Below are 26,888 nucleotides of genomic sequence, written 5' to 3'. Positions count from 1 at the left end.
TAGGGATTAAAATGAGAGATTGTAAATGTCTGGAAATTTTCTTTAAATTCATGTATGTTCTTAAAATGCATGTGAAGAAGGATCTATAGAGATGTGACAGGAAATGTAAATTCATAAAATGTATGCAAATATATTGTGATGTTTAAATTCAGAAATTATTATTTAATAAGATTAACTAAATTCTTGAAGATTCAAGACTCCTATATGAATGAGAATTGGCAACGTATGAAACAAGGTCAACATATTTTCATAATATTAAAACTGTTTTGCTTTAATTACTGGAGGGCATGTGTGCTCGCCAGAAAGAGGGAGAGGGAGAGAGAGGCCTCTCAGTGGGGCATGGTCATGCTGCTTTTCTTTTTCCTCCATTCCTCTTTCCCGTCAGGATTCCGGGCATGCACTCATGTTCTCAGCATGTCTGTCGAGTCTCCAGGACTGGCATGAGAACCGTGGTGGCCATGGGGGTCTGGCTCTTTTAACTGCCATGCTATGGGGCTGGCCCTGGAGTCATTTTGTTGGTTTGTCTCGTGTGTGTGTGTGTGTGTGTGTGTGTGTGTGTGTGTTATATTGAAAAATTTGATCTGCTTGTTTAACATGACGATGTGCTTTAGATGGGCCAGATTGGAATATGAATATCGTTATAAGAGCTTACTTTATAGCTAACAGCAATAACTGTAATTTTTAATCTTCTTTTAGTTCTGTCCCACAGAAGAGATGACACGCTCTTTAGTAATGATAGCAGAAGATGCTCCTTATGCTCTACTGCACTCAGTCCTCGCTACGTCTCTTTGTGAAGGGTTTTATCATCATTTTACTATGAGAGAACTGAGAGTAAGAAAGGCTACATGCCTCTTCCGTGTTTATAACTGGGTTGTATACCTCAGCCAGTGAATTAAGTTCAGCTAATGAACTCTGTTAGGTCAAAAGCTAGCTAAACTAAGATTTGACAGTGATTCGTTTTTCCCTTGATAATCACTTTGTTTCCTTTTTCGTAAAATAGCAAATACGCTCTTCAACAAAAAGTCCCGTGGTTCTTCTGCTTTGCTGGTATCCTAAACACGTATGTAGTCTGCCTTTTGGAAATCCACTTCCGTATATTGCCAAAAAACTCCACGGAGCTGGCCTTTGATGGCGTCTTGATAGAAGCAGAACATGTATGTCCTATTTCCAATGACATTAGAAATTATTTCCTTTCAATATTTATTGTATAAAACCACAAGTCGAATAGTTCATCTTTGACTTCAATAATATTTAAAAATTTGAATTACATTTAAAATATCTGATAAGCAATTGCTAGAATTTCTAAGTAAAATAAATGTCTGCCTCTCCATAGTGACATTTTAGCATCTGTAATTCCACTTGCTATTATGTTTCTAAATATGAATCTGCATGGCCAGCTCTCTGCCCTAACAATTGCTAAGCAGTAACTCTGTTCATAGGTCTTTGTGTAGGCAGAGGTTTTAGCCTGGAGCCTACTGTATTTATGGATCTGTGTCTTCAAAGATTCCATATCAGACAGTTGCGTGATTCACAAACAGTCTGGGAGCAAAACACACACACACACACACACACACACACACACACACACACTATCATCAGTGGGCGATTGAAGTAGCCATGCATGTAAAAGCTCTACTGAAAACGTTCATCTTGCCTGTGTTAAATAGAATGAGTATGAAGCACCACAGTGAGACTTTTAAACAAATCAAAATTACTGCTTTCTTGTTCTAAAACATCAATGTTTCTTTAAGGAATCATTTTGGTATTTGATTAGGGATGTTGTCCCCTTCCTTTTAAATAGGATGTGAAATTTCCTAAATCCAAATTAGGTGACTAGCCAAGCAGTGTTCAGGAACGTTCTGTCTTTACTCACAAATGTGCTTTTTCCATTTCATGGCTCTGCCGCAGATCCGGACTTCTGCTATGTATTCTGGGCCAGGCCATGTTTGGCTCTTCTGATGTCACCTCTGCTCCATCCACTGGAATCATGACTTTTACTATGTACACTGTTTAGCAAAATCATGATTTTTATAATGACTTTAAAAAAAAAAAAAGTTTCTCCAAAGTGTGATGCCAAAGAGCATTAAAGTTATTTCATTAAATTGAGAAACCTCAGAGCAGAATTAAGATGAATCTATCAATTTTATCCTATCCCCTGTGTCCAAATACATGCCTCCAGCAGGGTCTTCTGTCAGGGAGAGAGGGGACTGCTTTGCGCTGCGGGAGAAGAGCGTGGGGGCGGGGATGAGGGGAAGCTTGAGATAAAGCTGGTGTGCAGGCACTGCGGTGTTTGCCGAGCTCTGGTTCGGGCTCACACAGCCATGGGGAGCTGTCCGGTCTCACCCATGCCCTGACCTCTCGGGACCGCTTGCTGTGCACACATGCTCTTCTGCAGCCCCCTCCTCGATAGTGCTGCCTTGGAAAACTCTGCTCTCCATTTTTCAGGATTCCTGACAGTTCCTTTTTTGCGTTTCCTGACATCTTGAGGCAGAAAAAAGAAGAAAGAGCTCTCTTCTTTGTATCCCTACAATACTGCCAGTGTATTTCTGTTTCAGCATTTATCAAAAACGATGGTCATTTTGCACATCCACCTTTTCTCATTAGACTCTAACTTAGTCAAGGCCATAGAATTGTGTGGTTGATGTGTTGTTATCAGTATTTATGGCCAGCCCCTTCATCGGGGGAACCTCAGTGTCTGTCTAGCAGTGCTTACAGAGTCCTCGTATGTAATATTCAAGTCTAGGGGAAGTTAAGGCAAATCATCTTCGCTCTGAATTAAACTAGGTGAAATATTTTGTGCAAGTGGTGGCAGGGAGAATGGGAAGAGGCTGTGAGGCACGGCCGAGGCATAGTTGGCTGGAGGGGATGCTGTCGGGGGGTGGGACTTCAAGGTGAAGGGGAGCGCTGGTAAGATGCTGAGCCAGAGATGTGGGCAACTTGACGTGACTTTGGGCAATTTGGGTAGAGGAGACAAGGACACGTGAGCTGTTCACCTCTTCTGACTTTTCTACAAAACATCCACTCTAAAATACCGGGTCGTCGGAAAGGTCATGATGCATTTTGCATAGAAAAACACATGACTTTTCCAGTGACCCAATAAAATACTCTATGTTATTCCCCAGTGGTTTTACTACTGGAGCGTGTTTTGGGGTAGGAGACAGAGATGTCATGGTCTCCCTAGTTACAGAGCAAAACTCAGGACAAGCAGACAACCTAGACATGACGACACTCTGTGGATGAAGGAATGAAAGAATACTCTTGGCAAAATTAAAAAGCGGTCAGTCAAGTCGTTGATTTTAACTCTCAGAAGTTGGAAGGGCTTTAATATTGACAGGGAGAGGAAAGGGGGGATGTAAGAGTTTCCAGTAGGGGCAGCAAGGATCCCGTCCTAGCTCTTTTCATTCCTCAAAAAGAGAAAACCGTAATGTGTCAGCTACACATTTTAGAATCTTGTCTTTCTCTCTCGATGAAACACGGGTTCCCTCGGAGGGTAATGTAGTTTATCTTTTTAAGGAGGCAGTGACAGAGGGCCTATTTTCAGATCCCTGCCTCAACATTTTCTCACCTTCATTAATTGCCTTCAGAGTAATTAGTGAACCAATAACATAAATCTAGCCTCGAGCCAGGATGCAGTAAGTGCTCAGTGACAGTGCCCTTGGAACAGGGCATCATCAACCATGTTCCAAAGGGTCAATGTCGACAGCATGGGGGAGATACTTGTTGCAGGGGTACTGGGGGGAGCCACCTGCATGCAGGTTATGTGCTTGTAAAACAGGAGGCTCAGGCTTAGAACATAGACACTGCCTCTCTTTCCTAATTCTGCCTTAGGCTTGTCTTTTGAGTGGCCTCTTGGCTTGTTGTGATCAGCTGTAGGGCAGCAGAAGGAAGCTGGTCTAGAAATAGAGCTTCATGCTTTTCTAGTCCTACTTCAACCGTGGAGATGTTTCCAAATTGTTGAATAGCTTAGCAGTCTCATACTGTGGATGAATATTCAGTCTGTCTAGGATGAAGCTAACAACTTATTTTCTTTTGGATCATGAAAAAGCAGATACTTGTTCATACTGCTGATCCCTTGTTTAAAAGAAGAAATTAAGCAACATTTTACAATGAGATTAATTATGTGTGTTCTACTGGACTTTATCCAGATTGTTTTCTTTATCTGTTAAATGCTCATCTCTATAGTTTGTAACAGGTTTGAGAAAAATAAGTGTGTGCAAATAATTATGCCAGTGAACATTCTATCTAGTGATGATGGACGTAGTTTCACCCGCGTAGTTTTTCTTTTGTCTGTAGAAAGCATAAGATTTGTTGCTCCAGAAATTTAGAATTAACAAGAAAATCTGCTTTGCATTCACTATGCTACCAAAATTATTTGTGTATTTTGGCAGCTGGGATTAGTCTTTATTTGCATTATTTCATAATGGCTGCAGTCAGTGTTGTGTTGTTACTTAGCATTCAGATGGTTTATCTGTATTGATTCAGATGTTTTGATGGATCCATTTATAGATAGGAATAAAAGATCATGTATCCTTTCCACAATTTATATGAAAGATCCAGATGCAAATTTATTTGCCAGTATAAACTCTTCCCATGCATTGTAAAAGATGAAATTGTCATTTCCCAGCAAGATGGATTTGCACAGGCTGTATTGCCTTATTAATTGGTGAAGATGCACTTCTAACGATGCTTGTGTTTCCTGCGTAAAGTGTTTTTGTTCATTTTTGGGCAAAAATGTACACAAAAGGTAGAAGCAGGGATTATGTACAGTACATACTTCTGTGGCTCAGAGGTTCCTTAACGATTGTTTCCCAATAGAAATAAATACCTATCTTTAATGAATGATCTGTCCAAAGAAATCTGGAAGGAGTATAAGACCCCGTGCAGTTGGGAACCAGCAGTTAGCGTAATGACTATGTCGCTGGACTCCCACGTAGTCAACCGCGGTTCGCGTCCTGGACCTGGTGGCTTAAAACTCACGCCGGGCGCGTGTGCGTGCGTGCCCAAGATCCCGAGAGGAGAATGGAAGAGAAGGGATTGCGGCGTGACCATCCCCCCTGGGGGGTGATTTCTCGCTTTCTGTCTCTATGTCTCTCTCTGTCTGGTGAGTGCACGCGCCCTATAGCAAAAATCTCTCCAAAAAAATAAAATAAAATAAAATAGATAAATAAATTAAAAAAAAGACCCTGTGCAGTAATGTGGTGCTTCCCCTCTGCTGTGAAATGCAACAAGGATGACTTTTATTCAGCTAATGTTTTAGTCTACCGAACATTTCCTAAGCATCTGACTTAAAGCACCCAGTGCTCTGTAAAGTAGATGGAGCAGGCGGCGTGCTCCCATTCTACACACAGGGAACCCGATGCCCTGCAGCACGAAGCAGCAGTAGGCTTGTCACTCCGCCTCTTCCCCACCTCTCCTGTGGGTGAAGCCTGTGCGGGGCAACACTTGGCTAGTTATTTCTTATTTGCAAAGAGGCCTTCCTGCCAAGGAGCTGCGATTTTGATGATATAGTGAAATATAAAACACCAGTTGATCTGTTTTACCTGTTGATCAATCTTCAAGTCAGCCTGTATGACAACATGGGCAGATTCACTCACAGTGCACATTCATTCATTCATTCAGGCACTGCATGGGGGACTACAGGCCACAGATAAGCACGTCTCAGATTTAGCAGGGTTCTATCATGGATTTCCGGTGGAGAACACTTACTCTCTTGTGGCCATTTCATGAGAGCAGGAGGCTGTGACGTGACAGGAGGGCCCATTTGCTGTGTGGACAGGTGCTGAATGACAGCTGCCAGTCTCTTGCTGCCTAGTAGCTGGTTTTGGTACAAGGCGACGTTTGTACTGCAGTCCTTCTTCATGGATTGTTGCCTGTGACTTGGGCCGGCAAAGCTAGGAACGTCAGCATTTGTTCCTGTCTGGGAGAATCCCCCTTTGTCGTAGCTAGTTAAACCACATATACATGTTTTGAATTCTGTTCAGTTGCCTTAATTGGTTTGTCTGTGCAGTCGCATCGTGTGTGTGTGTGTGTGTGTGTGTGTGTGTTTGTGTATGTGTTTGTGTGTGTGTGTTTGTGTGTGTGTTTGTGTGTATGTGTGTATGTGTGTGTGTGTTTGTGTGTATGTGTGTGTATGTGTGTGTGTGTGTGTGTGTGTGTGTGTGTGAGATTGATTGTGTCTGGTAAACAAAGGGCAAAAAAGACTAATTTATTTCTATTTTGGGCAGCTTTTATTTTTATTTTGGGCAGCTTTTATTTCTATTTTGGGCAGGTTTATTCCTAATGATCCCTATCCAGCTGATGCAGTATCCAAGTATTCTTCACGGGCTCTTTAAATGTAACTTTTCCTGTCCAATCTCACATCATAAATCCTTTCCACAGAAGTAGACATAATATTCTATCACTAGGTCTCACAAGATATATTGTCTTAAATCTCTTTTACTTCTTCTTTTTCTGTTTTTAAGAGAGAAATTTTTACTGTAGGACTCCTGTGTTCGCTGAATAGACTGAGAGAGACAGAGACAGAAAGCTGGAAACGATCCCCCAGGGAGATGACCACACCAGAATCCCATCTCATGCACTCTCCTCTCAGGATTTTGGGCACGCATGTACACGTGCCGGCCCTGAGATTTTTAAGCTGCCGGGTCTGGAACCAAGCTGTAGTCGACTCTGTGGGAGTCCAGTGACATAACTATTCCGCCACCTGCAAGTCCCAGTCCCTTTTACTTGTAAACAAGACAACTGTTGCTAGTGAATATACCACATGCTAGAGTCCATTCTTCAAGTTTAGGAGTATCTACCTTATGATGATGGCTTAATTGGATTAATCTGATTTGAAAAGTTTCATGGAACTCCTGCTTATGGATTATCATTTTGAAGATATTTATTTTATTTATTTATTTATTCTGACATTGATAGTAGCTGGAAAACTAACCTATGTGCAAGTAGTATCTGGAAATAAATATGTTCTTATTGTAAAATTAAGTCCTAATGTGGAATATAAATATTCCTAATGACTCACAGCAGAAAAGTTACAAAACTTACTGTATTACATGACATATAAAAATGTGTTGTTAAAAATATGTAGAAGCAAATTGCAGGAGCATATTATGTTTAGATTATCATGTATAAATGGTCGTGTATATTATGGCTTTTCAACAACAAGGATTTGAAGGAGTCAGTTATTCTTGAATTTTCTCTCTTCTATGTTGCCTCTGCAAGGAACTAATGTGTTTCACATTTTAGGAAGTGCATTACCTCTGAGCTTATAGGTTTAATATGCTGCCTTCTAAGTCTATAGTCATGTAAAATTTATGTCTTTAAAGCCCTATTGAATTTTTTAGTTCTTCTTTTTTTTATTTTTGTATTTTCTATACAGCATGTGTGCTCACCAGTGAGAGAGAGACAGAGAGAAAGTGAGAAATCAGCCCCCAGGAAGAGATGGCCACAGTGCAACCCCTTCTCTTCCACTCTCCTCTTGAGATTTTGGGTATGCATGCACGTGTCCAGCGTGATTCTCAAGCCACTGGGTCTGGGACTCAGTTTGTAAAACTGGCCTTGTGGAATTCAGTCCCTTAATCTCCGTATCAACTGCTGGAGCCATATTTAAAAAATGAACAAACAAACAAAAAACAACCTTTTAATGAAAGGAAATGATGTATCTGAGGGAAATAAACTTCCTATGCACATATGTTCTGATTTATCTGGGACCTCCTCATTGAAATATAATAGAAAATTTACAAGAGTTTCAAGGTCACTTACTACATGAACATATTTTTCCATTTAAACTCTTTATTTTTGAGAACTATTTGCTATAGGGCACTTGACTCACTGGTTACAGAAAGCAAAATATTACCCCCCCTCCCCCAGTGGGGATGTCCATGCCACAATTCCTTCTCCTTCATTCTCCTGTTGGGATTTTGGGCACATATGCACATACACCCAGTGTGAGTTTCAAATTGTTGGGTATAGGACTCGAACCATGGTTGACCATATGGGAGTCCAGCACCTTAGCCACCATGCCACCTGCTGTCCCTTCATTTAAATTATTTCTTACATGTAACATAGAGTAATTTGTAAATAAATCTTTGGTAATGATATTGAGAAAGAGTAGTAGAACATATTTTGAAAAAAAATTATAATTTAGGATGTTGTAAAAAAATCCTCATGCTTTTTATTCTTTTTTTGCTATTTTTCTCTTTCATGGGAAGTGATAAATTAAAAAGAGGGTGGTAAATTGGGAAGAGCGAGAGAGGGGAATAATTACATAGTTAAAAAAATCTGAAATCTACCATCACAACCATTCAAAATGAAACATCATGCTAAAAATGATTAGGGAATGGGAATGGAGGGGACTGGGGAAACAGAAGAGAAGTGAAAAGTTGTCTGTTGATGACTGCGTATATGGTAATATCTATGACTCAACTAACATGCACTGTATTCATGTTGAGAAACATGACGTTGTATGTCATAACGAAGTAAAGTGATCACATGTGATTTTAAAAATGTAGAAAAAAGTAAATATAAGTTTAAAAAAGCATTGTAAATATGTATTTCTGAAAATTGATTCAAAATGAACAATGATTTAAAAATTATTAGTCTTGAAGTCAAAGCTCTCTTTTTGTATTTGCCTAGTATTTACAGATATCTGAGATGATCTGGATAGGGGTTATGTGACTGAGGTAATATTGCCAGGTTACAGGGTCGTTTTCCTCTTACTCAAATCTTGAAATGCTTACTTGGTCTTCTACAACACCATGGCCAGATGATGGCCACTTGTCTTTGTTGGTCAGATTATCTAATGAAGTTTATTTTAGCTTTGATAGTTATACAAATATGACATTTGGGTTTTGGTTTTGCTTTTTATAAATACCTGGAAAGTGCTAAGAAGCAAGTAGACAATTTAAAGAGAGTCTGAGGTTTTTACATTACCGCAGAAAGCATATCACAATGAATAATTTATGTATGCTCTACTGTTTTAGGATTATAAAACAAGGCATGATATGATCTCAGTTCAGTTTGTGCTCCTGAAAATTTTAAAAGGCATTTCTTTTTTAAAATACTTATTTAACTTTATTTATTAGTATTATTATGTTTTTAATTTGCTATAGATCACATACACTCAGCAGAGAGACACAGAGAGTGAGAGCAAGAGAGAAGGTGAGAAATCGAACCGCCACATCTGGGACTCAAAACAAGGTCGTCCATGTGGGAGTCCAGCGCTTAACCACCATGCCACAGCTGGCCCCTAAGATATCTTTCTAAACTTGGCATGGCAGTTACACTTGAAATAAACATCTCTTACATGTGCGAATCAGATAACTGCTCACCAGTCACTAACTGATGCAGTTAGCTAGATATATAGCTAATTTGGGGTAAATAAAACATGTTAATTCAAAATGAGGATAGCCTAAAATCTGGCATAATGGTTGGTTTCACTTAGGATTAGGGATGCTCACCTTCAAGCCAATGTGAGTGTAGGCATACTCACAGGCACTCGGTAATACATGACAGATGATCATTTATTCTGTTTTCATCCTCTGGGTCTATATGGCTCAAACCATGGGAGGCATCGTTGCTCTGAAGAAATACAGCTCATTTTTATACTGCCTCTCAAGTCATAAAAGTTACATAAATCTATTCGTAAATTTAAGTCTTACAGGGTAATTATAAGAATTACCAGAAGATGGCATAATGGTTATGTCACTGGACTCCCATGTACTCAACTGCAGTTTGAATCCCAAACCCGACGGGCTTAAAATCACACTGTGAATGTGTGTGTGTGTGTGTGTGTGTGTGTGTGTGTGTATGTGTATGTGTGTGTGCCTAAGATCCTAAGAGGAGAATGGAGGAGAAGGAATTATGGCATGACCATCGCCCCAGGGGGCATTTTCTCATTTTTTTGTCTCTTTCTCTCTGATAAGCACACACTATAGCAAAAATCTCTCTAAAGAAAAAAGAATGAAGGGAAAAGCAGGTGGTGTGGTTAAAGGCTCTGGACTCCGACATGGCTGAACACAGTTTGAGTTCCAGACCTGGCGGCTTGTTTTCTCACTTTCCCTCTTCTCTCTCTATCACTCTCTGGTCAAAATAAAATAAAATAAAATAAAGTCAATTAAAATAATTATTTAAAAAATAAAGAATTAAATAAGTCCAACAAAACATGAAACAATCCTCTTAACAGCTGCCATTTAGACCTCTTTGCTGAATGCCGGGCACTCTGCTGAGTAACGTAGCTGCGCTGTATCACTTTCACCCTCTCCTCTGTGGGGCCATTTTATTGACACCATTTTATGTCCATTGTACTGATTAGAAGACCAAGGCTTAGAGTTTACCTAATCTGCCTGAGATCACATGAAGATAGAAGCAAAATCCTAACAAATTTGACCAACTTGAGAGTTCAAAATTCTTTTAAGAAAATATTTTATTTAACTCTTTTTGTTTTAGATTGATGTGGGAAGGGGGGGAGAGAGAGGGAGAGGGAGAGAGAGAGAGAGAGAGAGTGAGAAAGCAAGCTGTTGGGTCTGGCACTTGAACCAGAGTCTGCCACGTGGGAGTGCAGCGTCTTTAACCACCACACCATCTGCCAGCTCCTAGAGAGCTCAGAGTTCTTAAAAATCTACCTGCTACTCTACTGTCATCACAGATTTTGACATTGAATGGGTGATTCAGCTAAACTAGTTCTCTGTTCTTTCTCTGAACTAGGTTTAGAGCAATCCTAGCTATTTATGAAAATAAACAAGGAGGAGAAACTGACTGAAATACTTAGAATTTTAGAGTGCCCTACCTCAGACCCGGGGCATCATGATGGCTAACATACTTCAAGATGATAATATATTTTACCAGAATCATCTTGAGGCAATTTGACAGCACTAGCTCTTAGCAAACTGAAATTTATTATTTAGAAAATCAAATTGGCAAGTACTATTTATTAGATACAAAATCATAATTTTAATATTTTGTAGTAACATTGTCATTAAAAGAAAAATATCTTGGGGCCAGCAGGTGGCATAGTGGTTAAGGAGCTGGACTCCCATGGATGACTGTGTTTGGAGTCCCATACCTCTGGGGTTGAGGATCACACCAGGTGCATGTGCATATGTGCCCAACATTCAGGAGGAGAATGGAGGAGAAGGGATTGCAGCATGGCCATCCCCCCAGGGGTGATTTCTCCCTTCTCCTCTCACTGTCTCTCTCCTCTTTGCTGACCACATGCACCCTATATCAACAACCTGGAAAAAAGAGAAATAAATTATGCCATAGCTTTGAAAAATGAAACTATACAATTTTTAAATAAACTTCTTAAATAATTGAGATATATCATTATTACGTATAATTTACAATATAACATGTATCATTTACAAATAATATTTGAGGTTTCCTAATATAAGAGGGAGTTTCCAAATAACTGTGAATAAAAAAGTCATAGCCACAATTTTAGGGAAAATTAAGCAATAAACAGAGTACTGTGTTTCCAGTTGCATTTAAAATATTTGATTTTATTGTGAGCTGATTTTGTAAAATATTAGAGTAACCTTACTTTATTATTTATTTTTATTTTCCTGTATTATTATTCCTTTATTATTAATGATTACTCCTTCCTGATTTTCTCCTTTGTATATTTTTACATTGTTTTCTTAGTTGTCACCATCGGGATTAAAATTAACATCTTAAATTCATAACAAGCTAGTATAGATAAACACCAACTTAATTTTTACTGACCTTTTTTTATTAATGTTCAACATTGATCTATAGCTTTGACTGCACCCTGAAAATGCTTACAAATTAAAATTTCTAATTATGTTCAGAGGGATTTATAAATATAATAATTAATATAATGAAATTTTAAGGATTTTGTACACTAAGGCAGAATATTAAGAGGAAAAATGTTGAAGTAGCTTTTATTACAAACTCACTCTGACGACAGCAAAGAAAGTTCAGTGAATTTGTAATGTGTCTAGTGTTAATGGGGTGAAAATGAAAAATACCCATCAAAATGGTCTAGTTGATTAAAATTATAGGGTGAAAATGATTTGAAATTGGATTTTTAAGGGTCTATACATCAGTTCTTGTTTTCTCTGCTGGTTGGAAAACTTGAAATAAATGTTTAAATCTCAAAAGAGTTTTAGAGATAGAACATTTTAGAGATGGTTGGAAACCGAAATTAACAAATGAACTCCTTGTCCTCCTGTTTTAAATGAGGAAACTAAGGCTGAGAAACGAAAAGAAAGAATGAAGGAACTTTGGAAATCATCTAAACCAGCCTGCTTTTTGTGTTCTAGAGAGATTGAAAGATTCCAAAGAATATAGAGGTAGTCAACTGGCCATCCCCATGGGGGATGATTTCTCATTTTTGTTCTCTCTGTGTCTCAATGAGAGCACACACCATATGGCAAAAAACAAAACAACAAAAAAAGATATTACACCTAATGAGAAAGATTATTTGAATAGTTGTAAATTATTACATATATTTTTGTGAAATACTTTAGTCTATATTATCAACTGAAGTCTAGTAAGAACAAGTTGAGAAAATGAGAAAGGAGACATGTTGAGATTTTTCCTTTCAGATTCTCAAAAAGTTCAGCAGTACCTTTTCTGCCTTCCCATCACACTTGTCTCTCCCAGTGTCCTCACCACTCTGAAGTAGACTTTATATTAGAAGATGGGCAGTTTCCTGTGTTTTTGATAATTGCAGAAACTTGCCATTTTTTATCACAGAAGCTGAAGAGGTAAAGTAGGCATGAATCCCAGTAGTGCCTGTGTCTTTTCTGGGTTAATTGACAGCCATGTCACTGAAGTTCAAGGTCCTTAGTGTGAGTCTTTTGGTGTTGACTACTGTTGACTATGGATTTAGGGCAACATGGCAGATGACACAGGCTTTTATACTATTTGGTAGGAATTACTGCTCGTTGGCACAATGATAATATGTGAAATCATTTGCCTTGTTTTCTATCACTTGAATTTTTATACTGTGTAACACCTGCCTGTTAAAATGAATCTGATATCCTCACTAACAGTGAGCCAGTAAAGAAGCAGTCAGAGGAAAGAAGGTCCCTGGCACTGTGCACCAGCTCCATGGGTAGATTGCCTTTGCCAATTGGATACTCATATCCAAAGGCTTGGGAAGAGCCACACTACTTTCACTGCAGGGTCTTCCTCAGACCACTTTGGATACATCCCCTCAACAGTCTTACAGGCTGGGGTATTTCTGTCCGTAAATTGTTAGATTATTAATGTATTCAGAGGCAGCACTACAGGAAAAGGATTTCTGTTTGCCCTGGGGAATGCCTGTTGATATAACCCTCTTCTTCTGTATCCTATTCAGATGTGTTATTCAATGCTTGCATTTATTTTTATACTCTATTACTTTCTTGAGTCTTTTCACCTTTGGGAAATTAATCACTGTGCTGTTTTCAATATGGCTCTTGGCCCATTCACCATGGAATTCTGAGGTGAGGACTTTAATGTGTCCTCACAGCTACTAGCATTGTTGATGTTCTTTTTGTCTCATGGGGCCGTTGAGGGTCATTATCTTCTTTAGTTTATCTTTGAGGCTCTTGTACGGTGTGAGTCAGAATGAAGTAAAGGGAAGGGGTAGGTAAGGGTGTCCGGTGTGCATGTTATTTTTTTAATAAGCAAAGGTCTGCACTTAACAGTTTATTTTCCAGGCAGTATTAAAGGGCACCTTCTTCACAAGAGCCATACCAAGTGTCTGTGCCATCCAGACTACCATGGCATCTTGTGTTGCCAGGATTCTTCCCACCACTATTTTTATTTAAACACTTTCGGGTTCATTTGCCTGAACTTTCTGAAGGGCTGGTTTTGCAACTTGGTGCAAATGAGCTCAAATAGCCCTTTAATGGTTTTAGCTTACAGAAGTAAGAGATGGCTGCAGTTAGAACACAAAGATGTAATAAGTGCTGTTACAAAAAAATAAATAAATAAAATCACACTTTTCAAATTTCCAACATCCTGTTGACAAACATGTCCATGATGGCGGTGAGGCTAATTTTCCTGTCAATGGTAAGGGCCTTCTAGTTACCCTTTCCAAACCTCTTTTACCACCAAACACATTACTGGAAATTCCAGCTTCTTCAACACAGATTACAAAACTCTTTTCAGGCCACCTCATCTGGATTTAACATTCAAGTTATGAGTAGAATTTCTTCCTGCCCTTAAAATATCATTGAATGATAATGTTCAGCATTATCAGTTGTCTGCTAAGTAGAGTTTTGCTGGTTCCTGTCAACTGATGTTGTGATGCTAATGTGGATGCTGTGCTCTGGCTGACACACGCCAGGACTGACCTGGCAGCCTGGTCACAGATTCCTGCATTTACCCACAGAAGACAGTATCTGATGTTGATATATGTGCACCTGAATGCCCAGGGGTAGGTGGGACTTCTCCTGGTGTTATTGTTTTCTGTTTTTATTTTCTCAGTCCTCCAACAAGTACAGTGTCAGGAATATCTAAACCCAACTCCAGTCCCCTATTCTTCCTTACATATCGTTGTCCTGTGCTGTCCCTGATGTAGTTGGAGTTGATTGCAGAGAGAGAGAGCTGTTCCTTCGAGAATGAAGCACAGAGGTTTGGCTCTGATCAATACAGAAAAGTCTGTGGTTAGATTTGGGCCAGGAAATGAAGTACCTGCCAATAGAGTAGAAATGTGGAAATGGAGAAATGTGCTAGAAGTGATTACCTCAGTCTGGTCGGGAACATTTTGATATAGGAGAAGTAACAGTTCTGGGAAAAACAAATCACCCCAAGCAGGTTGGTGGAGATGAAGGAAAGAGAAGTTTCAGAATCCAAAGAAAACCTTCCTGTCAAGTTAAAGTTTATTTACTTTTGCATTAACAGTTTCATTTCACTTTCTTTGAGTCAAGGAGATAAATTGTTTTGGAAAGGAAGTGTTTTTTCTGGTAATACATTCAGCAAGGAAATCGTAATATGAATTCTTTTATAACTAAGCATAATGAGATAACATAACTTGTATATAATAATAGATGAGAGATGATAGTACAGTTGGTGGTTAAGAAAATGCATTTTTGAGTGAGATAGAACTGGGTTCATGTTTTAGCTTTTCTAGGTATTTCTGATGACCCTGGACATGTAAGAACTCTGCGCTCAGTCTTTTAATTTATGAAGTGGACTTTTTCCCCTTTATCCATGATAGAGAATGTGCGTATACACATGAGGATAAGAGTAAGAGGGAGAGAGATAGGAGCACCCTTCACAGTGTCTGATTGCTCCATGGTCCCCTTCCTACAATCCTCCACCTTGTGGGTCTCAGCACTCATGTAGGCCTGACGTACCTCACTCTGACTAGACAAGGGATTTTGGACTGTGGTTGCCATGTAGACCTGGCTTCTCTTCAGCAGCCTTTTACCACTGCCCAGAAAGTGGACATTGTTACACCAAACATGGGGTGTTGCGTGTAAGTCAAATAATGCGAGACATCTTCTCATGCATTTGACCCCAATAAGTGCCCAGTCAGTTGTTATTACCATAATTTAATTATTGGAAATGTATTTAGTTTTTAAAAATGATTCTATTTTTATCAAAGAATAAATTGGACAGATTACCACATTTTTGTCTACCACATGAGAAGATTTTAGAATGTGATTAAAAGTTTACACAATTATGCTAATCAATCAAGAATACTTGGTGGCCCAGTTGCAGAGGCATTGACACTGCTACTCTGCAAGGTGAGGCCTCCTCAGAAGCTGGGCATGGTAGAGCAAGCCTATGGTTCTAGCAACTCAAGAGGCTGAGGCCAGAGGATGGAGATTCTGGTCTAGGAAAAAAAAAAAAACAACAGACAAAGACAAGAAAATGTTTGGGTTCATTTTTCTTTGGTAGAAAGTTATTTGCTAGAGCTCTTAATTCTTGGATTATGTTACTATCAAAAGTAATACATTCAATTGAAGTTTTTACTTTCTTATCATACAACTAAACTCTTAAAATTCTTTGTTATATCCCCACTTTCATTTTGAATTTTACCAGTATATTTTTCCAAATTTTTTAATATTTGTAATTTACTACTATCTTATTTTTAGCAAATTAATACAGTATAACTTTAATTTCATTAATTTATCTCCATAGACTGTTTCCTTTCTCTTTTTTTCTTTTCTTTCTCCTTTTTTTCTTTTCTTTCTGGCAAATTTTAGCTTCAGTGATTAAAATTGGTTCTTCTTATGTTTATTTTACAATAAAAGCAACTAAAAATATGAAATAACATCTAACTTTGATTTCTTGAATGTATGATAGTATTTTAATTCTTTATGATTGTTGTACATTATATCCCCAGTGGACCAAATTTTGGTGCCATAATTTTATTGACATTGTACTTGATATTTTTTAAATGCATTTTTCAATTATGGTTATATTATTCTGCTTTTATAAAATGCAGTTTATAACTGCTTTCACAAAAGGCAGTCTAGAACATTGCTGTTCAGGTATAGTTATTTTTACCTATTTCGTGTAATAAAGGCTAAAGCTTAGAAGTGTTTTAGCATATTGATGGAAGAATATCTGACTTAATTGTTAGAATGAGGACTTGATTCCAATAATTATTTTTATAAAATATGAATTTTATATTATTTGGATATCTATGAATATTAATATATTTTCTTTGTATGTTAATATTGTAAAATGAGTAAATTTCTGGATTTATTAATGACCAAAAGTAGAATATTAGAACAGACCAAATTATGTTTCCTTTTATTATACTTTTAATTTTTACATTTTATAATATGATTTATATTCCATCATAAAGAAGCAACAAAGAATATAAAACACAAAAAAATAGAATTTAAAAATTTTTATCTTCTCAGATTTCTATAGTAGCATATTTATTCTTTTATGGGGACTTCATTCTTTTGAAAACATTTTGATTTCCTCTAACTTCTTTCTTATATTTTATTTAGTTTTATTTAATTTCTTTCCTTGAAGAAAAATTTTTAAAAAATAGCTAACAGTGTTTATCCCATACCTAAACCTTGTCGTCAGTTGACTCTTACTCTAGAAGTTAAAAATCTTTTTTCTCAGGACCAGCAGCTGGCATAATGGCTATGTCACTCATCTCCCATATGGTCGACCATGGTTCGATTCCTGGACATGGTTGCTTAAACTCATGCTGGATGAGTGTGTGTGCATGCCCAAGATCCTGAGAGGAGAATGGAGGAAAAGGGATTGTGGTGTGGCCATCTTCCCTCAGGGGGTGATTTCTTGCATTCTGTCTTTCTGTCTTTCTCTGTCTTTCTGGTGAGCACATGCGTCCTATGGCAAAAACATCTCCAAAAAAAAACCTTTTTTCCCTGTAAACAAATTTTCAGTTATGAAAGCCTCCATCCTTTTTGCATGAAGCAGTTATTTGCTTTCCTATAAATGCTAAAATATAAAAATCAGATGCTGTCTTTAAAATTTGTATATCAATGATAAACTTTTCTATAAATTCATATTTAAAACAGGAAGTTCCCTGTTGTGTCATATCCTTCTGGACACCCATTTAGCAAAATTACAAGTCGTAAAGACAGAGGACTGAGAGACATGTGTATGAAGGGGATTATACAAATAATACATAGGCTTTTTCCTGAGGAACGTTACCTCTGTGAGTTAAAATGAAAGAAACAGAAACGTGATTTTAGACTTTCTCTGTACTCATACTGCCTGCCAGGTAGGAACAGGACCCTGTAGATGACGAAGGCCTGATGTGTAATCATTAACTCTGATCAGAGTCAACAAATGTTAAGATGTTGAACTGATGAAAACAGTACTGCTGTGGCGGTCCGAAGGTCTGGGCCCAAATTCCACGTGAACTCAGTGATCCCGTTACTTCTCATCTGTGAATAGGTAGGACTGGTCATATTTTGTGTGTTAATCGATTGTATGTATTAGTGAAAAAGCAATTTGAAATACTAGCTTACATAATTCAATAGGTTATTTTTATTAAGAAATATCTGTTACATTAAACAATGATATTTTTCATTTAGATGGTCTACAAATACTTAAAATTAACTCATGCAGTCTTAATTTTCCTTTTGTCACTGTTTTCCAAGGGAGTAATCAAAGTCTTTTGTTAAAGGATTATAAACTTCATAAATTTCTGTCTGGGCTTGTCCAAAATAAAAATTAATTTACGAATTATGAAGTCTGAATTATTTAATTTTTCTTGTTCAAACATATGGGTGTCTGTTTTTATCACTTTGCTCGTTCATTCATCCTCCAAGCCCAGCAGAATGAATTCTTGTCAGATGTCAGGAATATAGATGAGAAGAAAGCACCTGCTCTATAGTGGAAGCGCGATAGACACACACGTGCTTGAAATCCCCAGAAGTTAGAGTCCGAGCGTAATGAGGACCTTTGTGCCTCTAGCTGAGGAGTTGGCTAAGGCTCTAAGACAGAGGTGGTATCAGAAGCATCTGTAAGGGACTTTCAAAACCTTCATGGAAAATGTGTATTATTGATAAAAATGATGGACTTCCACTTTTTTGGCACCAAATTAACTTGTACTTTAATTTCACTTTTCCACAAACTCTTTGAAGAATCTTTGTATTAAAATAAAATAACTACTTTTTAACTGAGTGTAATGTGAGGATCTGTCCTGCACCCTGAGCAGTGCTAGATTGTTGCTGAATGAAGGAAAGATGGGGAGGGTAATTTGCAGATGTGAAAAGGCGAACAGGGGGGCCAGAAGATGAAGTATTGGTCACGTTGCTGGACTCCCACATGGCCGACTGCAGTTCCAGCCCCGGAACTGGTGACTTGAAAATTATGGCGGGTGCACTTCTGTGCATGCCCAAGTTCCTTGGAGGAGGATGAAAGAGAAAGGATTGTGACATGGCCATCCCCTTTGGGGAGTGATTTCTCACTTTCCCTCTCAATGTCTCTGTCTCCTCCACCCCCGCCTTTCCAGTGAGCACACACTCCCTAAGGCAAACACCTCTTTAAAAAAATAAATAAAAATACAGGCGTGCAGGACATGTATTCCTCTGAGTTTAGGCTGACAATGGGAGTGTCCAGTACTGATGGACACTGGGTGTTGCATGAGGTATGGTGAAGAAATTGTCAGAAATCATGAAAGACTAGATAAAAGCCTGTCCATCCAGGCTTTCTATGTTTAACAAAGGCATGTAGGTGGTATCGTACAAACTAGAGCCCGTTGACATTTGGAAGAGTAGAGTCATTATTTCAGACTTGTTACTTCTCTTATTATCTTTCTAATTTGTAGAAAGGTATCTGCAATGGTAGTAAGAGAAGATAGTACTGGAGTATCCCCAATGCGTACAACACAATGTAAGAATGCATGTCGAAGATGGCAATGCTATTTCCTTGATTTGATTCTTGTGCACAGTCCCCATGCATTGAAATATCCCTGGCATTTCACAAAGATGCATGACTATTACATGTAAATCAGAAATTACAATAAAGTTATTTAAATGAATAAAATTTAAAAAAAAATCTGTGATAGAATTCTGGAGGGAGTTTTAAGAGCAGCAGAAAGTTCCAGAGACATTTCTAGTATAAGAACTGGCATTGACATTTCATGACTGACTGGCTATAGAGTGGTGAAGAAATCCATTCCATGAGCACTTCTTGTGCATGCCTAACTGCTCATCCGTACTTAGGAGGCATCACCCTAGGGGCAAGAGCTGTAGAGACACGTCAGACCCTTTCTCTCTTAGTTTCGGGATAGGGCACGTGCACTCACTGGTGAGAGAGAGACTGGGGAAGGGAGAATCACCCCTCTGGCCCCCAGGCAGGATGGTCACAGCACAGTCCCTTCTCCTCCATTGTCCTCTTGGGACTTGGGGCACACACACATACACACCCAGCATTGTTTTACAAGCTGCTGAGTCTAGGACTCCAGCCACATAGTCAGCCGTGTGGAAGCCACAGCCATCTTAACTACCACAGCACTGGCTGGTTCCAGACAGTTTTCGAAGTTTATTCTATTCATGATACCATACTTGTGAGAGAGAGACAGAGAGAGAAGCACCCTCAGTAAGGTTTCCTTGCATCACACCACAGTCACTTCCCCCAGTTCTCCAGTTCCTCAGGACCTTGAGCATGGAAACAGCTGTCCAGCGTCTTTTCACGCTGACGGGGCATCGAAACTCGCAGCTGGCCCCAGCCCTGCAGTGTTCAGTGCACGGCTCATTGCATCGCAGTGCCAGGCTCAGACGCTTTTTCTTCCCTCCTTAAAATGCTTATTGCTTGTTGTTTCTCCCAGAAAAAGTTTGATGGCGGCTATAGTAATCAAAGCATGCTTTTCTGATATATGGGACAGCTTTCCCCAAATATGGAAAGAAATCAGCGGATTGGCTCTGACTGTTTCTCAGATCCTTCAGTCTTTTCTCTTTAATATATTTGCCGTCACTGGTGACAATGCTATTCTCTGTTTCCACCTAGGACTTAGGAAAAAAATGCACGTAGTGTTTTTTAAGAATATTTTTTTAAGACATTAGAGAGAAACAAAAGCGTACTACCCCCCCCCCCCGATTTTCATTGCAGTTTCTTTTGAATATTCGCAGATTCAAATTCGAGTAGAGAGGATGTTAATTAGTGTGCAGATTTTTTAATTGTCTGTAATAGAAAGCTAATTGGTGTTTTCCTTAGAGAATGAATTTAAGGAACTGTGATTTGGAAAGCGCAGTGTTGTTAATCGTAATGATCCAAGCTGCAGAGATTATTGATTGAAAAAAAATCAGCAGTTTTGATTATTTAACTGCAGCCTCCATTCTGAGAAACTGAAATTAAAATGGTGACAATAATGAGACTTAATACATGATAATTCTGACCTATCTCTGAGTATACTTTTATGGAGATTACCTATTAGTTCATGTAACCTGAATTCTGTATACTAGTATTGGTAGTGCAGACAGATTCGAAAAAAGTATAGGAGGTTAAGTAGAGGTAAGAACACAAGGGATAGACACATGAAACGAACAGAGAAATACACACTCCTTGTATCATGACACCTCTTGAAATATGTGCCAAAGCATAAGCTGAGAGGACTGGGTGAAATCAAACATAAGGTTGTTGTATGCTGTAGAGATTATCGGTATAACAGGAGTTAAAGGAACTTAAGAGTAAGGAGATGTGGGACCAGCAGACAGTGTGGCATAATGGCTATGTTCCTGGATTCCCATGTGGTTGACAGTGTTTCAAGTCCCAGACCTGGCGGCTTAAACTCATGCCAGGTGCATGTGCATGCATGCCCAAGATCCCAAGAGGAGAATGGAGGAGAATGGATTGTGGCATGGCCATCCCCCCTGGGGTGGTGGTGGTGGTGATTTCTTGCTTTCTGTCTCTCTGGCTCTGTCTCTCTTTCTGGCAAGCGCATGCACCCTATAGCAAAAATGTCTCAAAAAACAAAGAGTAAGGAGATGATCCGAATGGTGACTACTATATGTATTTATGGAGGAAAACGTAAGGTAACAAGCCGTATAGACATGGATACTGGTGGAATAGCCATGTAGTCTGGGAATAGTGTGGACAGAAATATTGCTGAGCCACTGGCGAGATGTGAGAGCTGCATGCTTGGCCGAATGTGGCTGCCGTCAGGTGGATCGTTAGGGAGGAGAGGCTCGGGGTCAGAGACTGAGTGGGAAGAAAGACTGGTCCTTAGGGATCTGTTGAGGAATAGAGGCCCTCAGGGAGAGACCAAAGATGACTCTTGGGCCAGTTAAAGTGTAGAGGCAGAGAAGAAGTTACCTTTGGAATAAAGATGATATCCCACAGAGTAAAGCAAGTTTTTCTCCTCCTTTTTATTAGATAATTGGGAGGTATGAACTCTAAATTCAACATCACAGTGGGAGGAAAGTATACAGTCAAAGACAGACAATGGAATGATCATCCTACGAATTCTGCAAGGGCTGGGATTGAGTTTGCTATCTGAGGTCTTGCAGAAAATCTCTCAGAAGACTGACTTTCTGTTAAAGTGTGGGAACCCCTGAAAGGGGGTTAAACTGAGAGTGAGGTAGTGAAACTTTCACAAAACCTGTAATATGAGCAGGTAGGTGAACCTATTTATTTAATGTTTGATGTATGCTCCTTCCAAACATTACTTCAATTTTTAATATGGACTTCTGGAGCATAAGTGACTATCTTCTATATCAGCTATTTTCAAGAGTTTTAAGGAAGAGAAACTAGGGATGATTAGCCCAAGACAAAATTAACACTTACATAGCATTTTAGAGTACCAAATATTTTAAATGATGCTTGATATTTTTTATGCTTCCTTTGGTAGCCTCAAATGAGGTCGATGCATTTATTTTGAATGGTCCAGTAGTAATCATCCTTTTATTCCTTGCCTTCTCTGGGCTCTAGCTGCTGGAATGATGTAGGCTGGTTGGAGGAACTGGATGAGTGGTGCATAAATGTCTCCTTTCTATTTTGAAATTTTCATTTATTTATTTATTTAGTTTTTTAATTTGCCAGAAGGAGCAGTGGGTAAATGTCTTCAAATTGGGTAAATCTGAAACTCTCTTTTCATCAGTTTGCATTGCCTCTCTATCATAGACTATCCATGGTTGCCCTATGGGCAAGTGTCTTAAAACCCTCTCTGTTGTGTGTGCTATGACTTGTGAGTTCTTCGCAAGTCCTTTGGTCATCTCTCCACTGCACCATTTTCTCTAGCCTATATTTTCTATTCAAAAATAGTGTTCATCGAACCACAGATGTTTGGTATTGGAATACCTTTGCCCTGTTTACAGTCCTTGCAGGTGGAATTACTGCCAGTAGATACAACCCTAACTACCTTCTATGACATCCCTATGATCCATCAAAAACTCTTATGTTCTCACCATGCCAAATGGTGGAGATGTGTTAAGTCCCAGTTCTACCATGTTTCTCCATTCTCTTTCCCCATTTCTTAGGCAGGTTCAGAGGCAGATCTCACAGTTAGATGTCCAAATACACATTCAACTAGGGAAGGAAATCCCTGAATCCCTTAATTGAACAGACACCAAGTAATACCTTCACATTCTACTCTCAACTCCAAGGAATATCAATAACCTTTTATGACAAACACGTACTTCCCATGAGGCATAGTGCTTGACAACTATCCTGTTCTTTTACAGGTGCTACAGAGGGGGCTGATGAGTACAGGGCCAGTCTGCCTCATCTCAGTGAGAATGTGTCTCTTCCCTACATGGGTGACTCAGTGCTCTTTCAATGTGGAGAAATCTCACATAATATCCTGTTGCAGATATATATTCATATATGATGCATTTTGGACACCTTTAGCCATCCTACTCAAAGAAATAATAAAAACATAAAATTCTAAGTAATGAGGGGATATGCTCTCAGAGAGCCTGACCTTTCACTTTGTCCAACCTGAGGTTCCAAACTTAGAATTATATGTAAATTCAATCAAATGATTTCCAAACTTAGTTGTTTTGCTTTCAGTTCAGTCTCTCACATGGAAGAATTAGGTTGCTCTACGCTCACATGCCAAGAACTGTCATGGCCAATAGAGGATAGACAACCCTCTCACGGCCCCTTTCGGTACCACCGTTATTAGTATAATCTGTTTAACGAAACAGGAGCATATATTTAAAAGTGCTTTATCACTTCTGTTGAGATAAATCATATAAAACAAAATTAGTTATTTAAATTGTATCTTTTATTATATTCAGATTTAAGCAACCATTATTACCACATCCTAATTTTGGAAATTTTTTTTCACCTCCTCACAAAAATATCCCACACTCCCAAACATGGCTAAAATAAACATTTCTTTAATTTCTTTAAAAGAACTTCAATTATCTGGACACTTGCACAACAAGGAACCTGCTTTAAAAGATGCCATCGCTGCATATTCATTTGTCCTCTTCATCCTCTCAGCAGTTCTTTGAAGGCAAAGGCTTTCACACATTTCTTTGTTTGTTTGAACTTAAAGTAAGAATACACACAGTGGGGACTCAATAACTGTTGTTGATGGACAGACCTAGGCAAGCAAGACCAATGGTTATTTGAGCCTAAAGTCTTTCTTTGTTGGCACACAGTAAAAGAGCCCCTACCTCCCTCACTGGGCACTCCTCAGTGCCAATTTGCACACGAGTACTGAGTACTGAGTGGGTGTGTAAATTGGCCTGGGGCTGCCAGTGCTGTCCCAGAGGTCACGTGATCGGGGAATGATGCCAGAACTAGGAAGCATGCTCCTGCCCATGTCCACCTTTCATAGCCCTGGCCTTCCTCACCAGCAGTGAACGGCCCTGTGTAGGTAACAGGCTTGAAAGACTTCCGCTTCCGCTGGGGTGCAGCCCCAGGGATCCAGAGCCACCACTTTTTTTTTTTCTTTTGGAGAGATTTTCACTATAGGGCGCGTGCGCTCACCAGACAGAAAGAGAGAGACATAGAGACAGAAAGCGAGAAATAACCCACCAAGTTGGATGGTCACGCCACAATCCCTTCTTCTCCATTCTCCTTTCGGGATCTTGGGCACACACGCACACACGCCCGGCGTGAGTTTTAAGCCACCAGGTCCGGGACTCGAACCGTGGTCGACTACATGGGAGTCCACTGACATAGCCATTACGCTAACCGCTGGTTCCCAAGAGCCACCACTTTTGAGATAATTTTATAAGTAACATTGAGCCATATGCTTCATCCGATCTCCAGGTGCTAGAATCCTTCCCCAAATCGACATCTCATCATGACCTGGGAAACTTATTTCCACTCCCTCAACCATGAAATTTGCCACTCAGGAAACCACATATTCCTAATTTGGGAACCTGTCGTGGTACGTTGTAACTGACAGAAGATCTAATCGCTAGGCACACACTGCGTTTGATGTTACTTTTCGAGAATGGGAGAGGTTTCTCTCATTTGAAGGACACATCTTTGTATGCTTTTTATGAATCACGGTGGTAGTATAATAAAATTAAGAAATCCCATTGAGTCGGTAACGAGCGACTTCATTGCCCCCCGTGCACGATTGTATACGTACTTAAGGGCATACTTCACTCACTCCAGTGTGCACAGCACACTGATCATAGAGACAGCCTTCACGTTGTTTGCCCTTTGATTCCTTTGTGGTAAAACCAATGGAACAGCTGTGGAAAAAAGTGAGACGCCTTACATCATAGGAATTAGTGAAGGTTTATTGTTTCATACACTTTCATTCCAATAACAATAATAAATGAAGGGACTGTGCATTTGTTAACTATTACAGTCTTTTCAAGGGGCCAAATACAGCCATCTCCTTCTTCTTTGGGTACCCATACATAGATCAGTGTGCTACCTCCTTGGAACTGATTTCTCTCTCCTCAGACAGTAAATTTACATTTACTAACTTAGTTGATTCATTACTAAAGGTAATTAAGAAATTAGAATAATTTTTATCTATAATATGTATGTATTTTATAGTTTATTTTCACTAAAATAGAGTTACTGAATAAAAGAAGATGACAGAACCCTTTGCCACTTGGCATCTGCCTTTTTCTTTTTGGACACAAAGAAATGCTGATAATTTTAAGTAAAATCCCTAAAATGATTGAAGTTTGAAATTTTGTTTAGATGCATTTGTAGTTGGAATATAACTGTAATTGGTTTTGGGTTACCTCTGATCTTCACAGAAGGCTTACTGTTAGGTAGGAAAAAAAAAGCAAAGGGCCAGCAGGTGGAGGGGTGGCTATGTCGCTGGACTCCCACATGGCCAACCCCGGTTTGAGTGCCTGACCCAGTGGCTTGAAAATCATGCTGTGTGTGTGTGTGTGTATGTATGTATGTATGTGTGTCCAAGATCCAGGGAAGAGAATGGAGGAGAAGGGGTTGTGGCGTGATCATACCCTCTGGGGTGATTTTCTACTTTCTGTCTCTGTCTTTCTCTGTCTCTCCTGTGAGTGCACACACCCTATAGCAACAATTTCTCTTTAACAAAAAATGACAAAGAGCTGTGTTTCAGCTAAGTGTGAGGAGGAGCTAGTACAAAGTTTTTAATTCTTTAAAATAAACAGCTTTACTTATGCTATAGATACTTACTGGTGCTACTCCGCACCAAGTTCTGAACCAGATGTTTCTATTTAATAAAGACAGTGTAAGTTTTCCATTCTTGCGAGCAGGAGAGAATTGGGGAGCAAAGCAAGGTGAGGATCAGCCAGCGGTCGGGAAGCCCTTCCGCATTGGGTCATGGTGGGACCGGTGCTCCTAAGTGGCCTCTCAACACTGAGTTTGGAAACCTGATGTTATGCAGACCATAGTCAGCAAGGCACTATCTGGTAAATGCTCTAAATGAGGTATCAAAATAAGATTAGTAGGAGCTGCAGGAGAGGGAGGTATTTCCTTTTTAGAGTCATTTCAGATGGCTGGATAGTAGAAAGGCAGGAATGTGAAGCAGAACTTCCAGGGGCATAGGACTTAACTTAAAAGGAAATTATGCAGGGAGATGGGGCACAGTGAGTGAGAGAGGTGAGGAGCAAAGGCTTCCTATGCTCAGGACGGGTAATACTGAGCACCTTGGTGACTGACAGTCATGATTTCTGTAGAGGAATACCAGGGATTTCAGCTGGAGAAACAGACAGGGTCTGCACAGAGAAAGGCCATGCATGCAAGACTGTTGCCAGCAGAAACATTACAGGTCTTTGTGAGGTGGGGAGGCAGCACTTCTCTGTTTTATTGGTGTAAGTACAAAGGAATACATACCCTTGTGTTCATTTATTACTAAACACAAGATTTTATGCTCCAGGAGGCAGAACAGGGTCACCATTTCCTTTTTCTAGCATCATTAAAACTTCAGATGTACTCAAGCCTTTTCTCTTTGTAGGGAAGTGTGAAAATAGATATCCATTGTTTTTTGACTGTCAGTTGCTGTTTCTGGTTCACTGCTGAAAACAGTTTACTCTTATTCAAGCTGTTCAAGTACTAGATCAAAAAAACAGGGTTTAAGT

At 39.3% G+C, this 26,888-nt stretch overlaps 1 protein-coding gene across 3 annotated transcripts in view; it reads left to right on the top strand.

The window, feature by feature from the left end:
• Positions 1-26,888, top strand: part of NAALADL2 (N-acetylated alpha-linked acidic dipeptidase like 2) — a gene marked incomplete at its 3' end in the record, with an annotated part of 659,756 nt that overhangs the window by 203,205 nt on the left and 429,663 nt on the right. For 2 of the 3 annotated variants that reach the window (XM_014590332.2, XM_027774416.1), the window contains 1 exon segment: positions 17,777-17,847. 3 annotated transcript variants of the gene reach the window in all.

This window comes from Tupaia chinensis, unplaced genomic scaffold, assembly GCF_000334495.1.
Source record: "Tupaia chinensis unplaced genomic scaffold, TupChi_1.0 Scaffold000430_1, whole genome shotgun sequence".
In the NCBI taxonomy this organism is placed as follows: domain Eukaryota; kingdom Metazoa; phylum Chordata; class Mammalia; order Scandentia; family Tupaiidae; genus Tupaia; species Tupaia belangeri.
The sequence above is the reverse complement of the archived record's forward strand: the minus strand, read 5'-3'. Positions and strand labels throughout refer to the sequence as shown.